Source organism: Geotrypetes seraphini, chromosome 9, assembly GCF_902459505.1.
Source record: "Geotrypetes seraphini chromosome 9, aGeoSer1.1, whole genome shotgun sequence".
Lineage (NCBI taxonomy): Eukaryota > Metazoa > Chordata > Amphibia > Gymnophiona > Dermophiidae > Geotrypetes > Geotrypetes seraphini.
Genome location: NC_047092.1, coordinates 76832239 through 76845234, shown reverse-complemented (window position 1 = coordinate 76845234; position 12996 = coordinate 76832239).

Genomic DNA, 12996 nt, shown 5'->3' with positions numbered 1-12996 from the left:
TGAGAATGAGAAGGAATGGAGGGAATATACATAAAAGAGATTTGTCCATTCCAGAAGAAAAACATCTGCCTCGAGGCAATGAGGAGAATATATTTTGGAGCAGAACTGAGGCAGTTTGTGGTTGTGAGGAGATGCAAAGAGATCTATCTGAGGAGCTCCCCATAGAGAAAAAAATGTGATGAAGAGGCGAGGAATTGAGTGTCCATTCATGAGGTTGCAGAAGATGACTCAATTTGTCCACCAGACAGTTTTTCTCCCCCTGGATGTAGACAGCTTTGAGGAAGGTGTTGTGGAGGATTGCCCAGTTCCAAACCTTCAACGCTTCTTGACAAAGGGAGAGAGATCTCGTCTCTCCCTGCTTGTTGACATAGTACATGGCGACTTGGTTGTCCATTCGAATGAGGACTATCTGGTTGTGGAGAAGATGTTGAAAAGCTTTGAGAGCATTGAAGATTGCTCCGAGTTCCAACAAATTGATATGACACTGACAATCTGTGCTGGACCAATGATCTTGAGTCTGGAGACTGTCGAGATGAGCCCCCCAAACGTAGGTCAAGGAATCTGTCATGAGGAGCTTCTGATGAGGGGACGTCTGAAACAGTAAACCTCTGGAGAGATTGGAAGAGAGCATCCATCAGCGGAGAGACTGTCTCAAGGAAGGAGTGACTGTAATGTGTCAAGAGAGTGGATCGCAAGCTTGCGTCCACTGATATGCCAGGGTCCACTGAGGAATTCTGAAGTGAAGTCTGGCAAAAGGAGTCACGTGAACTGTCGAGGCAATGTGACCTAGTAGTACCATCATGTGTCTTGCTGAAAGTGAAGAGCGGGAAGTCACTTTGTGACAGAGCTGAAGAAGAGCATCCAGACATTGTTGAGGGAGGAATGCTCTGAGTTGGATAGTGTCCAGAACAGCTCCGATGAACTGTAGATTCTGAGAGGGCTGAAGTTGGGATTTGGGAAAGTTGATTTTTAATCCAAAGCTTTGTAGGAACCACGTAGTCTGTTGGGTCGCTACAATAACCCTTGAAATGTTGAATCTTTGATGAGCCAGTCGTCTAGGTAGGAAAACACCTGAAGACCATAGTTCCTTAGAGCTACTGCTACCACTACGAGGCACTTGATGAACACTCTGGGAGATGATGCCAGGCCAAAAGGTAGCACTCTGTATTGAAAATGCAGATTCCCCACCCAAAATCTGAGGTACTGATGGGAGGCCGGATGAAAGGGGATGTGAGTGTAAGCCTTCTTGAGATCTAGAGAACATAACTCATCGTTCTGATCTAGAAGGGGATAAAGGGACGCCAGGGACAGCAAAGGAAATTTTTCTTTGACTAAAAATTTGTTGAGAGCCCTGAGATCCAGAATGGGTCGCAGATCACCCGTCTTCTTCAGAACTAGGAAGTAATAGGAGTGAAACCCCCTGCTCTGCTGTTCTTGATGGCATGGAGATGAAGCAGAGCTTGAGCTTCCTGAAGAAGAAGGGCAGTCTGGGATGGATTGGAAGGATACTCTCTTGGAGGAAGCTCTGGTGGAATCTGAGAGAAATGAAGAGAGTATCCTTCCCTAATTAGCGACAACACCCAAAGGTCAGATGTAATGGTCTCCCCTCGATGGTAAAAATGATAGAGACGACGTCCTATGGGGGGGAAGGGAGGACAGAGGCAGAACGATGGAGGTTATGCTCTGTGTGAGACAGCCAAAAAGGCTGTGCAGCCTTAGGTGAAGCAGAATGCTGAGGTTTCTGTTGCTTCTGTTGCTGTTGTTTCTTGGCAGGTGCTCAAGTATAAGGAGCCGCCCTTGGAGGATAACGCCTCTGGAAAGTTGGAAGAGGTCAAGAAGGCTTTGCAGGAGCTGGCTTAGGCTTTGGTCTGACAATTGAAGCAAAAGATTTTTCATGCTCAGTCAACTTCTTGCTGGCGGTCTCTATGGATTCATCAAAGAGGTCATTGCCCTCACAAGGAATATTAGCCAGACAATCCTGAAGATTGTCAATGGTGCAAAGCAATGGCCAGGTGGCACATTGCTACTGAGAAAGCAGTGACCCTGAAAGTTCAAAAGCATCGTAAGATGACTGGAGAAGATGTAGTCGGAGTTGTGCCAAGGTAGCACCAAGCTCCAGAAACTCCAAATGTCTAAGTTATCCAAGTTCTTCATAAAACTTGGAAGATGGTCAATCAAAAACTTCAAATAAGTAATGAAGATGAAATTGTAATTGAGGACTCTAGAGGCCATCAAGGAATTCTGATAAAGGCGACGGCCAAATTTGTCCATGGTCTTGCCCTCTTTTCCAGGAGGTACTGTGGCATAAACTCTGAAAGGATGGGTTCTCTTTAATGAAGATTCCACAAGAAAGGATTGGTGAGATAACTGTGAATTCTCAAATCCCTTGCAATGTAGTATTCTATACCTCGATTCCAATTTACCTGGAACAGCAGGTATAGCATAAGGAGTCTCTAGATTTCGTTTGAAAGTTTGAGACAAAAGTCTGTTAAGAGGAAGTTTGAGTGATTCCGCAGGAGGCTGAGGCAGATGCATTTCCTCTAAATACTCCTTAGAATATTTAGAACCAGCGTCCAATTTAATTTCCAGGTCGTCAGCCTTTTGACAAAGAAAGGAGGAAAAAAATAATTGATCTGCCAGAGCCTGGCCTCGAGAAGGACTCAATAACCTCGAGGTGCCTCGAATGGATAAGGAAGGCGAAGCTGCTCTAGAGTACTGATAACCCAAAGAATAAACAGACTTGGAGGAGGCATTGGAATCAGCTGAGTCATCGGGGTCTGGGATAGGAGACCTCAATAGAGGAGTTGGCGGCCTCGAAGAGCTGGAAGGTCTGGATTGAGGCCTGGACGAGGTCTATGGAAGAAGACCTGTGCCTCGATGGATGCCTCAAAGAGTGCCTCGATCTATGACGAGAATGCTGCCTGGAAGTAGGTCTCAGTTGAGATCAAAGAGACTTTGCCCTATGCCTGGAAACGGGCAGTGCTGCTGGTGAATGAATAGGGCTAGAAGCTGTATATCGAAACCTCACAGACTCGGTGGTTTGGATCGAGGAATCTCAACGCACTCCCAGAGACTCGGCTCCATGAATGGAGTGTGAGGATTCTTGTTGAGACACTCGCAAAGACTTGGCTCCTTGCATAGAGTGTGAAGATTCCAATCGAGACACTTGCAAATACTCGACTCCTTGCATAGAGTTTGAAGATTCCAATCGAGACACTCGCAAAGACTCGACTCCTTGCATAGAGTGTTTAGATTCCTGACAGACACTCGTAAAGACTCGACTCCTTGCATAGAGTGTTTAGATTCCTGACAGACACTCGTAAAGACTCGACTCCTTGCATAGAGTGTGTAGATTCAGCTCGAGGCACAGGCAGGGCTCGACCTCGCTGGAGATTGCTGATTGCCCAGGCTGGATTATAGGAAACAGAGTCGAGGCAGGCATGTATTTGGTCAGTAATTGAACAAATTGCTCCTCTAATATGGTCTGGATAGAAGCCTGCAATTGTGGATCTGAGTCTGAAACTAGACCACTTGCTGAGGCTATAGGCTCCGAGGTGGCAGTAGAAGCATGCTTTGGCTTGGACTGATGCTTGGAGAGCTTGAGGACCACCGCAGAAACCTTCTGCTGCCTGCTGATTACTGGCACATCGAGGCCAGTGGCGCACAAGCGCACTGCTGCGTGGGAGGGCGCCACTTCTGAATGGCTGCCTCAGTAGAACTGAGAAGCCATTCAAAAGTGCCGTCTGCACACGCAGCAGCGCGCTTGTGTGCCACTGGCCCTGACATGCCGGTAATCAGCAGGCAGCAGCCCTGCGAAGCACCAGTGACCGACCCAATTAGGGAAGTGTCCGGCCCAGGCATTAGCGCGCTTGTGCGCTGCAGGTCCTGACAAGCAGTAGGCAGCCGTCCACCGACCTCCAACATTTAAAGGTACCGTCGGGTAGGTTTTTTTTTTTTTTTTTGTCTATTCGCTTCATAAGACGCACCCTTATTTCCGCCCACTTTTTTTGGGGAAAAAAGTGCTTCTTATGGAGCGAAAAATACGGTATTCTAGTAGTGTGCGGATTCCATTGCATGCAGTTTCTAGGGACATGGATGTGAGAGGGGCACGCCCAGGAGTTAAATGTGCAGGTTCTAGTATACTAGGTGTAAGAGGTCATGCCTATAGTTAGATGCAAAACTGAAGACTTACAATATTATTCTGTAATGGCAATTCCACACAAAACTGCCATGAAAGAATTTGAGCTTATTGCACATCATCTGGGTGAATAGATAAGAACATAAGGATAGCCTTACTGGGTCAGACCAATGGTCCATCAAGCCCAATAGCCCGTTCTCACGGTGGCCAATCCAGGTCACTAGTACCTGGCCAAAACCCAAAGAGTAGCAACATTCCATGCTACCGATCCAGGGCAAGCAGAGGCTTCCCCGATGTCTTAATAACAGACTATGGACTTTTCCTCCAGGAATTTGTCCAAACCGTTCTTAAAACCAGCTACGCACTATCCGCTTTTACCACAACCTCTGGCAATACGTTCCAGAGTTTTAACTATTCTCTGAGTGAAAAAAAATTTCCTCCTATTGGTTTCAAAAGTATTTCCCTGCAGTTTCATGGAGTGTCCTCTAGTCTTTGTAATTTTTGATTGAGTGAAAATCCGATCCACTCTAAATTTGTGAATGTTAAAAAATTCTTAAATGAGTTAAAACATAGTTTCACCACAAAATTAAAAAAAAATTGAAAAAATAGCCCAAAACCATCAGAAAATGAAACTAATGTTTTTGCCATGCACAGCTCTAGTGCTTAGTAATCCATCTTATTTAGGAACTGGCCTCTTGCTGACATTTCCTGCTGTAATTTGTGGCCCTGGCTATTGATTGTGACTATCACACCACCACCAGATCTAATGTAGATTAGGAAATGGAGGAGGAGGCGGCTGAAGAGGTGTGAAAAAAGGAAGAAAAGTTTGCATCATGACCACCTTTGGGGGTCCCAGTGCTGTCTTTTTATGAATGAACTGGAAGCCGGTGACAAATTAGCCTTATTTTTTTAAGGAAATGTCACAAACTCTTCTTTATATTCAATTAAATGCAAATTGTTTTTTATGCCCTAATCTTTTATTAAGCCATCAAAGCTGAAGTCTTGAAATATGACTGTGTTGGGAAACTAAGAAATAAAATGTAAAATGTTTTCTAATATCCAGCCACAAATTTTCACACCAAAACGGTGCTCTGTTATCAATTTCATATGGGGCAAAGCTAGGGGAGGTGCACAACAGGTTAGTTCAGCTTTTTGTTTTTTTGGGGGGGTTCCTTTTGCAGATCTGGTTAGTTTTTCTAGAAAGGCTGTTATCCTACATATTTATTGTCAAAACAATATCCCGTCATTCTATAAAACGGCCATGCCAACAAAGTTATCTGAATCTATCGCTCTAAAAACAATAAAAGCAGAGATATTTTCTTTTCTCTGGCTCTGGCGAGTAGGCAGAGAACGAGAAAACTGCACCCCGATCGTGGGAAAGTGCTTGCACGTGAAGTAGTGAATTCTTTGGTCCCGTTGTTTCCTCTGTAATCGATCTCACTTCAAGTCGAGGGGCGGAAAACTTCAAAGGCAAGCCAGACTGTTGGAGGTCGGAATAAACAGCACAATCAGCTCAGAAATACAGCCACTTTACTCGCCCCTCCTCCACACCGAAAGCGCTCCTCACCCCACCCCCTTCCCTTCCTTTAAACACACCCAACCAATAAATAAAATGCAGACGTTGTGGGAAAGGCGGAGAGGAGAGGCGGTGATATAGCCAGACTAAAACCCAAGCAGCATATTTCTGGGGGTTTTTTTGTTTGTTTTTTAATGCTTGTGGTGGTTCTTTAGTAACTTAAAAAAAAAAAAAAGTATCACACAGCACCGGCTTCTTAATCGACCGGTCGTTTGAATAATATCAAAAGCTGACCTTGGAGCAAAGGATACAGTGAATTTGTTTTCGTGTCCTAGCCTCCCCTTAGTTGTTAGTTACACTGTTCTTGAGAGACGAGTACTTTCTTTGCTTTTAGAGATAGATCTACCCTTTATTTTCAGATTCTACAAAAGGAATTAATTTAACTGCAGAAATGGAGTGATACAAATGTCTAAAGTTTAAGGTGTTTTCACCCTAAGGTCTTTGTAACTTGAAACCTGTATAAAGAGGGAGCTGTAGGGTAAATTCTAGTGTGTAACTGGATGCATGGCAGCCAGGGGGTAATAGCAGAGAAAACCAAAACTGGAACTGCTCATTGAGAGTTGGATTATGGAGATCCACATACAGTGCACCTTTAAATTGAAAACAATATTTCATTTACACTACAACTGAACAAAATTGCAACTGCCACACAAAATCAGACTTCAAGAAAGAACTAAAGAGCATTTAGAAAAACTGGTATATGTGAAACTAATCTGGGGTCCTGGTGTAATTTACGAGGGTCATTTCATAAATAATGAACACTATTTTTTTAAATTTACATGTTTTATTTTTTCCCCAAATATTTCTGTACAATCCTTCAATATTATTATTATTATTATTATTAGGTTCTTATATCCCGCCATACCCAAAGAGTTCTAGGCGGTTTACATCCGTTACATTAGGATCCGGTCTGAACCCGGATTTACAAAAATTTTGTCGGAATTGCAGGTAGCGTAGAAGGAGGCAAAGTAGTTTTAGCACAGGTTTATCATAGTTGGGTTAGAAGATAAAATGGAGGGAGTGGGAAACCAGAGGAGGGGGGGGGGAGAGGGAGGTGGGGGTGGGGGGGGTTGGAGTGTATGCGGGGAGTAAGGATTAAGGGTCTTGTTCGCGGAAGAGGTGTGTTTTGAGAAGTTTTCTGAAGTCTAGGTAGGTCGGGGCCTCTAGCATCATTTGGGCTAGCCAAGGGTTCCGCTTGGCCGCTTGGAAGGCGAAGGTTTTGTCGATGAATCTTTTGAGCTGGCATGATTTTATGGAGGGGAAGGTAAACAACTGGATTCTGCGGGATTTCTTGTTGGTGCAATACGTGTTGAAATGTGGGGAGAGGTATTTTGGTGAGAGACCAAATACTGTCTTGTAACAGATGCAGGCGAACTTGAAGAGGACTCGGGATTCGAAGGGTAGCCAGTGCAGTTGGTGGTAGAAGGGGGTGATGTGTTCCCATTTGTTCAGGCCGAAAATGAGGCGGACAGCTGTGTTTTGAATCAGTTTTAGTCTTCTGGTGATTTTCTTTGTGGAGCTTAGGTAAATGATATTGCAATAATCCAGTATGCTGAGGGTAGAGGATTGAACTAATAGTCGAAATGCAGTGTCATCGAAGTATTTCTTTATGGTACGGAGTTTCCAGAGTGCTGAAAGGCCTTTCTTGACAGTGAGGTCTGTGTGATTTTCTAGGGATAGATGTTTGTCAAGCGTGACTCCTAGTATTTTTAATGTTTGTTCGAGTGGGAAAACCAATCCTTTCACCTGGATTGTGGTGTCTTTGATTTTGTCTTTGGGGGTGGCTAGAAAGAATTTTGTTTTGTCTGGGTTGAGCTTTAGTTTGAAGGAGAGCATCCAGAGTTCTATCTGGCTGAGTATGCTAGTTATGTAGTTGAGAAGATCCTGGGATAGACTGGTTAGAGGGATGACAATTGTAATGTCATCTGCATAGATGAAGAATTTGAGCTTAAGTTTGTGAAGGAGGTTACTGAGGGAGGCGAGGTAGATATTGAACTTTGCAATAACCGAGTCCCAACATCCGGGAAGCTTCATTATTCCATCCAAGATACTGTTTTAGTTCAGTTGCCGAATGGCTCGGGTACCTGCAGAAGAAAGTTCTTCCAGAGATGCAAAAATGTTTCAACTTTGGAAAAAGGTCAAAGTCTGGTGGTCTCAAGTCTGGTGGGACTGTAGGGAGAATGAGGTAACACCTCCCAGCAGTATTCGTGTAGTTTTTCAATGACATTCTCTATGTGCGGGCGAGCGTTGTCATGAAGAATGAGTGGCCCAGACTGAGGTCAGGTTTTGTGCATTTTTCTGTGCATTTTTTGCAAAAAAATCATGATAATACACTGCTGTGACACTTCTTCCACATGGAACTTTGTTTGTGATGATGATGCCTTCATGATCATAAGCAAAAATCATTTGACTTTAGATTGAGCTCATCAAAATTGTTTTGGTCGTGGGGAAGATGGACCTCTCCACTCGTCATCAAAAAACTACACAAATACGGCTGGGAGGTGTTACCTCATGCTCCCTACAGTCCAGACATGAGACCACCAGACTTCAACCTTTTTCCAAAGTTGAAATAACATATGCGTGGACATCGTTTTGCATCTCTGGAAGAGCTTTCTTCTGCTGGTACCCGAGCCATTCAGCAACTGAACAAAACAGTGTCTTGGATGGAATAATTAAGCTTCCCGGACTTTGGGATTTGGTCATTGCAAAGCAGGGAGACTATATTGAAGGATTGTAAAGAAGAAAAAAAAACCCATGAAATTAAAAAAAATAGTGTGCAGCATTTATGAAATGACCCTCATAGGATAATTTTAGTTACTGCTTCTAAATAAAAACATAGGACTGGATATTCAGCAGGACTTTTCCAGGTTGGAGCCGCTCCTACCAGGATAAGTCCTGCTCATTAGGGATATACAAAGATTTTCTATAGCATTACCTGGATAATGCCGCAGAAAATCCAGACTGCCTAAGCACTTTCTGGGTGGCACCAGGATTTTATCCAAGTATGGGTGACAGTCAGCACTGGTATCTGGGTAGCTATTTGGTTAAGTCAGTAGTACATCCTTTTTGCTGTCCTTTTTTAACTGAATAGTTATCAAGATGATGATAATCGGCTGCTATCAAGTCAAAGATGACTCCTGATCGCCATAAAGATTGACTTTTTCAGGGTACTCTACCTTGTTTGTCTCTGAAGACTATTAAGTGGCATGTTCAATCATTATGATTGAATCATCCATCTTGCTTCTAGTCTTCCAATTCCTGTTTTGCTTTCAACCTTGCCCAGCATAATAGTCTTCTCTAAGGAATCTGGTCATCGCATAATATATCCAAAATTAGTTATCTAGGTACTAGTACTATATCGCTGATACCTGGCACTGGTATTCTATGCCTGAATTTTCTGTGCCAGGATCCGGATTAGGTGACTGAAAATGTTTTTTTTCCGTTTCAGTTGAAATCAAAGCCAAAACAAACTGGACCAGCCCCCAAAGGGGAACTCTGCACCCCCACATACCACTCCCTCTCTCCACTGCTTTATCCTTCTCCCAAATTAGATCCCACTTTCCCCATCCCCTGAAAAGAAGCCCCCCTCCCAGAATAATTTACTACCCTTGTCCAGTGGCAAGTCAGGGCAGGAGCAATCCCTACTCACTCCTGCTCATGTTGTCTCCTTAGTCAAAATGGCTGCCACGATGTCTACCAGCAGTCTTGCAAAATTGCCCCTAGAGGTTTCAGCAGCCATTTAGGGATTAGAGCCAGCATGCGTAGCAGTGACTACTAGTGCTGCCCGATTCACAATTCAAATCGGTTCACCGATTCACTTCGGGTGAATCAATTTAAAACAAACAAAAAAAAATTGGTCTCCAGATTCGGTAACTGACCCTCCCCCCTCAAGCAGGAGCGGCAGTGCTGCCTCTTGCTGGCCAGCCGCTGCCACACCTGCTTTAGGGAGCGAGGGGGGAGGGTCAGTCGGGAAGTGCTCGTGTCAGTCTTACCCTCTGGCCTCCCGCTCGTGTCCGGCTTCCCCCCTGGCCTCCCGCGCACAATTTATCTAATATCAGTAGCCTGCAGACTTGCAGAGAAGGTCGCAGTGCTAGCGATCTTGCAAGTTGCCAGAGGTCTTTGGAGCTGTTTCCTCTGTCGCGGTCCCGCCTCTCCTCTGACGTCAGAGGCAGGATTGCGGCAGAGGAAACGGCTCCAAAGACCTATGGCAACTTGCAAGATTGCTAGCGCCGCAATTTTCTCTGCGAGTCTGCAGGCTACTGATATTAGGTAAATGGTGCACGGGAGGCCAGGGGGAACATGCAGGCCTTCAGGGGGGGTGCAGGCCTTCAAAGGGGGGGAAGGCCTTCAGGGTTGGTGGCACAGGCCTTCAGGGGAGACAGGCAGGCATTCAGGGGTGGGGTGCAGGCCTTCAGGGGAGAGGGGCCCTGGTGTAGAAGTGCACGGAGGGAGTGAGGGAAGGGGCGTTCAAAGAGACATGCATATGCCAGACTTTGGGGGGGGGGGAAGAAATGGGTCCAAAAACAGAGGAGAGGGAGAGAGATGGTGGACAATGGGATTTAGGGAGGGAAGGAACAGAAAGGGAGAGAAGTTGGACACAAGAGATGGTGTGGAGGGGGGATAGAGATATTAGATAGGAGGATAGTTGAGAAAAGAAAGGGAGAGACGCTGGACCCTGGGGTGGTGGGGAAGGAGGGAGAGATGCTGGATGAAAGGGTAGTTGAGAAAAGGTGGATCTGTGGATGGAGACGAAAAAAAGGAAAGATGCCAGACCTATGGGGGAGGAAAAGGAAATGGAAGGGGAGGACAGAGATAGAAGATGGATGGTTAGCACAGAGAATGAAGAAAGAACATAAGAACATAAGAAGTTGCCTCTGCTGGGTCAGACCAGGGGTCCATCGTGCCCAGCAGTCCACTCCCGCGGCGGCCCATCAGATCCATGACCTGTAAGTGATCCTTTGTCTAAAACCCTTTAATCCCCATTTTTCTTCTATCTATACCCTTTCATGGTCCTATCTCTATCTCTACCTCTATCTATATCCCTCAATCCCCGTATCCTTCAGGAACTTGTCAAATCCCTCTTTGAATCCCCTTAATGTACTCTGTCCTATCACATCCTCTGGAAGTGCATTCCAGGTGTCCACCACCCTCTGAGTAAAGAAAAATTTCCTAGCATTGGTTCTAAACCTGTCCCCTTTCAGTTTCTCTGAGTGCCCCCTTGTTCTTGTAGTTCCCAATAGGCTGAAGAATCTGTCCCTTTCCACCTTCTCTATGCCCTTCATGATCTTGCAAGTATCTATCATGTCTCCTCTGAGTCTTCGCTTCTCCAGGGTGAAGAGCCCCAGCCTTTCTAGCCTCTCTGCGTATGAAAGGTTTTCCATACCTTTTATCATTCTTGTCGCTCTTCTCTGAACCCTCTCAAGTATCTCCATGTCCTTCTTCAGGTACGGCGACCAATATTGGACACAGTACTCCAGATGTGGTCTTACCATCGCGCAGTACAGCGGCATGATGACTTCCTTCGTTCTGGTTATAATACTCTTCTTTTTTTATTTATTTATTTATAAATTTTCACATTATTTAACAAGCATATCATCTTGTACAGAAAGTGTAATTAAGATAACATAATATTAAAATTACTTTCCATCCAGAAAATAAATCAAATTATAATAGGAAATTATTTCTCTACTTAATCACACACTAGTCCTCCAAATTAGGATCCATGATTAAAAAATAGGAGTGATTGAACTATCTAATAATTAACAAGAAAGCTCATTATCTGATGCTGAAATAAAGCTAAATTATTATTTGGACTTAGATATTATTCCATTTCAAGGCGCTTATTGGAGAGGAAGGCCGTCAAATGAGCCGGTTCAAAGAACACATATTTTAAAGTACGATACCTCACTACACATTTACAAGGATATCTAAGGAAAAATAAACCTCCAATTGAGTCACACCTGGTTTCAATAATAGAAATTCCCTTCTTCTCTTTTGAGTCTCCCTAGAGACATCAGGAAAAATTTGAATATGGAAACTCAGGAAGTCTCTGGATCTATTTTTAAAGAAAAGTTTAAGAATCCAATCTTTGTCTGGAGCCAAAGCCACAGACAATAAGAGAGTGGCTGAAATAACCACTTCTCTATCTGATTGTTCCAATAAAGCAGAAACATAGAAACATAGAAATCGACGGCAGAAAAGGGCCATAGCCCATCGAGTCTGCCCATACCAATAATCCACTCCCTGATTCTTACTCTCCTAGAGATCCCACATGAATATCCCATTTTCTCTTGAAATCCAACACGCTGCTGGCCTCAATCACCTGCTGAGGCAGCTCGTTCCAATGATCGACCACCCTTTCGGTGAAGAAGAACTTCCTAGCATCACCCCGAAATTTCCCTCCCCTGATTTTCAGCGAGTGTCCTCTGGTTACCGAGGGCCCTGTAAGACTGAAGATATCATCTTTCACCTCTATACGCCCAGTAATATACTTAAAGGTCTCAATCATGTCCCCTCTCTCTCTTCGCTCCTCCAGTGAGTACATCCGCAGTTTTTTTAACCTTTCTTCATACGTGAGATCCTTGAGCCCCAAGACCATCTTGGTAGCCATTCGCTGAACCGACTCAATTCTCAACACATCTTTTCGGTAGTGTGGTCTCCAGAATTGAACACAATACTCGAGATGAGGTCTCACCATGGATCTGTACAGTGGCATTATGACTTCAGGTTTTCTGCTGACAAAACCCCTACGGATACAGCCTATCATTTGTCTTGCCTTGGACGAAGCCTTCTCTACTTGATTGGCAGCCTTCATGTCGTCGCTAATGATCACTCCTAAATCACGTTCCACCGTGGTCCTGGACAAGGTTTCACCATTTAGTGTGTAAGTTCTGTGTGGATTTTTTTTGCCTAGGTGCATTACTTTACATTTTTTAGCATTGAAGCCTAGCTGCCAAGTTGATGACCACTGTTCAAGCTGTTTTAGGTCCTGCGTCATAAAGTCAGGCACACTGCTTTTGCTAACTATGTTGCATAGTTTGGCATCGTCGGCAAACAGTGATACTTTTCCTCTAAGTCCTAGGGTCAAATCTCCTATGAATAAATTGAATAGAATCGGCCCTAAGACGGAGCCCTGAGGTACTCCACTCATCACTGCTGATGTTTTGGAGGGGGTACCGTTTACCATCACCCTTTGAAGCCTACCATCTAGCCAATCCCTTACCCATGTAGTGAATGTATCCCCTAATCCCATCGATTTTAGTTTGTTCAACAGCCTGCGGTG